This window comes from Sminthopsis crassicaudata, chromosome 1 (genome assembly GCF_048593235.1).
Source record: "Sminthopsis crassicaudata isolate SCR6 chromosome 1, ASM4859323v1, whole genome shotgun sequence".
NCBI classification, from domain to species: Eukaryota; Metazoa; Chordata; class Mammalia; order Dasyuromorphia; family Dasyuridae; genus Sminthopsis; species Sminthopsis crassicaudata.
In genome coordinates, this window is record NC_133617.1 from 417,089,317 (window position 1) to 417,093,821 (window position 4,505).

Genomic DNA, 4,505 nt, shown 5'->3' on the forward strand with positions numbered 1-4,505 from the left:
GAAAAGCAATACGGAATGGAAGAAAATGAAAGGAGAGGAGAGGAAAGGCGAAAGGAAGGGGGATGAAAATGAAGGGGAGCGAAGAATATAGCAGGAAAGGGAAGAGCACAGAGGAATTTCGAGAATAGAAGGAAATGAAAAGTGAAAGGAAGGCATGAAGAACAGAACAAAATGGAGGAAAATAGAAGATGAGCAACAGAAGATGAACAGAGAATAGAGAGAGGACAAAAAGGAGAGAAAAATAAAGATGAAGAAAAACAGAAAAGAATGAAGAAGAGAAGAGAATGAAAGGTACAGAAGGGACAACGACGTGGGGGAATAGGGGAGGAGAGGTGGAGGAGGAAGAGAAGGAGACGGAGGAGGAAGAGGCGGAGGAGAAGGGGAAGGAGGAGGAGGAGGAAAAACAGTGGGGAGGGAGGTGGAGGAGAGGGCAGAGGGAAAGGACAAGGAGAAAAGAAAAAATTCAAACTGGTGTCTTTCTTGACGGCTGGTGATGTGTTTGGAGTTTGAGTAAATATGAGCGGGTTTGGAATAATGTGAAAAAACATTCAAATACTGAGAAGTGATTAAAGAGCCCGGGAAAGGCAGGAGGGGCAGAGCCCCACCCAGGGAAGGATTCTAGCTGTTTCGGGCCTTACAATCCTTGACAACTTTGAGCAACTGCAACACCAGCAGCGAGGGGGGAAGAGAAGGGGGAGAACTAGGGGCTTGGTCAGGGCCGTACCCCTCCATCCTCCCATCCAGTCCGGAGTCGCCACCCCCCTCTCCAGCTCGGCAAGCCCCTCCCTTCGCCTCCTCCCTCCTCCCCTCTGGATTAACAGCTTCAGTTCCAGCCGCGGCCACGGGCAGCCGCGGAGGGCGGGGACTGTGGGTGTAAACCGGTGACTCGGCTGGGGCCTAAGGAAGTGGCTTCTCTCCTGGTGGACGGGCCGGAGCTCCTGCGCCCGCCCGCCGCAGCTCCTCCGAACTCTGCCCCGCGGCCTCGGCTCGCGGGGCTGCACGCGGTCTTCAGCGAGCGAAAGAGACTGGCCCGATCGCCCGCGGCGGACATCCTCGAGCAGGTCCGAATCCGGGGAAAGGGGCTTGGGGACAGTGAAGGGCCGGGAGTGGGAGGGGGAGGCAACCGCTGCAGACCTTCCTCAGCTAACGCAGCCGCCGGGGCCGCTTCCGCAGCTTGAGAAAAGCCTTTGAAACTTTGATATATCTCGGCTGCGAACACCTCCCCCCCCCACCCCATCCCCCAACGCCAGCTCAGGACCAAGGACGCCCCACCCCCGCGGCGCCATTGCACCCTGGGAGAGTCGGGATCGGACAATGCTTGCTTCCTCCGGCCCTTTTGTGGTCCAGGCCTCTCATCTCCTCGCCTTCCCTCTGCTCCCTCTATCCTAGCGGTTGCAATTGGAGAGACCCTAAAGATTAAAAAAGAAGATGAAGCTCACGGCAACAAACGGCCTCCATGGGGAGGAAAGCCCAGAGAGAGCTGAATCCGAAAACGAAGAACTGAATTCAAATGCAGGGCTAGACCTGCCATTTATGATGTTGCCCCACCCCCTACTTCCCGTTAGCCTGCCTCCTGCATCAGTTGCCATGGTGATGCATCAGATGAACCACTTCAATACTATTTCCAACATGGCTGCTGCAGCTCAGAGGCAGAGTCCACTCTCAAGAGCAGGGACTTCAGTTATCAAAGAAACCGACAGCTCTACTCCTGCCACTTCTCCTGAAGAGAGCAGTGCGCCTGAGGGCCTGGGTGCTTCCAACTGCTCACCTTCCCAACTTGAGGATATGCCCAAGGTAATTGCTTTGGTGCCTGATGATGGAGAAAAAGAGCTTCCTGAGCAAGGTAATGGATCAAATCCAAAAAAACTCCAGAAGGAAAATGTTCTATCCCTCAGTCAAGAGCTTTTTATTCAGCACAAAGTACTGTGGGGAACAAAAAGAAGCATAAGGCAGGGAACCTGCCCTCAAGATGCTTACAGTCAAGTTTGGGAAGCAAGACAAACAGGAGAGATGCAAATTGCCATTCCAGTAATGAAACCAAACCTAGATAAAGGTCAACTGGCTGGGCAAATCGTGGCTCCTGGATTTGCAACCCCCTTTATTTTTGCAGATAGTCTTTCCTCTGTGGAAACACTTTTAACCAATATTCAGTTCCTGTTGAAAGTGGCTCTAGACAGTGCCCGTGTCCAGGAAAGGCAAATGCAAGAAGAAAAGAAGGAGCTGAGAATGGAGCTCTACAGAGAGAGGGAGATGCGGGAGACCCTGGAAAGGCAGCTTGCAGTTGAGTTGCAGAGCCGGGCCACAGTTCAGAGGCGTCTGAAGAAGGAGAAGAAGGCCAAGAGGAAGCTGCAGGAAGTCCTGGAATTTGAATCCAAGCGCAGAGAGCAAATGGAACAGGCCCTGAGGCAGGCCACTGGAGGTGACAGTGTGCTCAGCATCCTCAGGGGGTTTGGATTCTCAGAAAGAGATCTTGAAGGCATTGGGACTGAGTCTGACAGTGCAGAAATGCAAGAAAACATCAATCCCACCACCATGTACTGAGGGAACTTTCTATTAAAAAATATATATATATATATATATAATCTATGTATGTACCACCATCCATTACCTTAAGATTCATGTATATTTCATTAAAGAATACCCTCACCTTTCCATGCTTTCCAGTGCTGTGTGAAAAATTAAAGTTGCAGCATGAAACTGGAAGAACTATTTGTTACATTTTAATCTACAGCAGCATTGTGAAGAAAGTTAGAAAGGTTTTATAAGCTCCCTATGCTAAGCTAAGCCTGTTACAGTTGATTGTTTGTAGGTCCCTCCTCCCAGAGAAGTTTTAGAATTTTTAAGCACATGCAAGAAGTATTCCCTTTGAGAAAACTAACTTTTCCCCCCCCTTCCCCCTCCCACCCTTTAAAGAGGCAGTAGTTTTGTTGAACAGTGGCACAAATATGTTAATCGGCCTGAAGTGTCCCTACTGGCTTTACCTAAGTGCAGATCCTGAGTCCGCTTTTGCACCAAGACCAATCACCGTGGAGCTGTTGCAGTTGTGTTCGTACTTTAAGCTTTGTTTACTGAACCAGATATTCAATAAATATTACATTTTGCTGAGAAACTTGTGTGCTATTTTTTTTGGGGGGAAAATAAAGATAAATGATGGATGTAAAAAGTGTTCTGCCAATTCATTAGAAGGCTAACATAAAAGAATGAGCTAAAGTCATGGTTGAAGTTTTATAATTATACTTGAAAGTTGTGTGCTCACTTCAGCTTGGCTTGAGTTCTTTTCTAATGATAATATAATGTTCAGTAGAATATTAGGCTATAAAAACATGTAACTATGGTTTTCCTGTTGTAACATATTAAGTTATAATTTACATTTTTTTAAAATTACTGATAAAAACTAGAAAAAAATTTTTAAAGGGGTGGGCTTAAGGGGACTAGATTCCAGACATAAAAAGAAGACTGGTAAGTTTAGTGCTTAGCATGTAGAATATATTTTACCTCCACCAACCTGGGCAAATTGAGGAACTACCTAGAGAAAAGCCAATAAAGGAGATAGAATTTGGGGTGGTGAATTAATTCATACAGGTGGCTTGCCTAGACTTGTGGGAAGAATATATAGCAAACATCAGAGTATTTGTGCAAGGTACATTATATTGTACAATATACTGGGTATTGGGTACACAGAAATAAAGCAGTTCCCACTTTCAAGAACTTTTGTTCTATTGATAACATACATGGTGGGTAAGTACAAAGTAATGTCACTTAGGGGAGGGAGATAGAAAGTGGGGAGGGACACTAGCAAATGAGGGATCAGGAAAGGTCTACTGTAGGAGATAGCACTAAAGCTGAGCTTTAAAGGAAGAAGCTAAGGATTCCAGCTTCTGTCCCTTACTGAATATTTAGGCAGGTGATCACATCTGCATTCTCTTACCCTTTCCTCTCTCAGTGCTAGGATACTTCTCTCAGAAGAAGCTGGGAGGTGAAAGGAGGGGTGGGAATAGTTCTAATCTTAAAAATGTCAGACCTATCCCTTCTTTTATACCCCCCATGTATAAAAATATCTGTGCATGTATATGTTTATACATACATGAATATATATACCTATATTTCTATATAAAGAAGTATATTGTATATATACATGAATTTTTATTTTACACTTTGAGGCATATATATATATATATACATGAACATATGTGCATATATTTATACATAGGCATATTCTCCATTTGTATGTGTACATATTTTATAGTGCATGCATGTTTATATACAATTAAGTATTGTAATATATGTGTTTCTATACATAGACATGGATATACATATTAATATTTGTCTACCTACACATATTTGTATATATGGAAGTATATGTGTACATGGATGGATGGATTTGTACATATGCATGCACATGTTTCCATAGATATATGTGCACACATATAAGTATGTACATACCCATTTCTCTACTTAGAAGTATACTGTATACATATGTATGTATATATACATGCATATGTAAC

At 44.8% G+C, this 4,505-nt stretch overlaps 1 pseudogene; it reads left to right on the plus strand.

Annotated features, from left to right (window-relative positions):
• Positions 1-1,199: 1,199 nt before the first annotated feature.
• Positions 1,200-3,109, plus strand: LOC141550249 (dachshund homolog 2 pseudogene; annotated as a pseudogene).
• Positions 3,110-4,505: the final 1,396 nt, after the last annotated feature.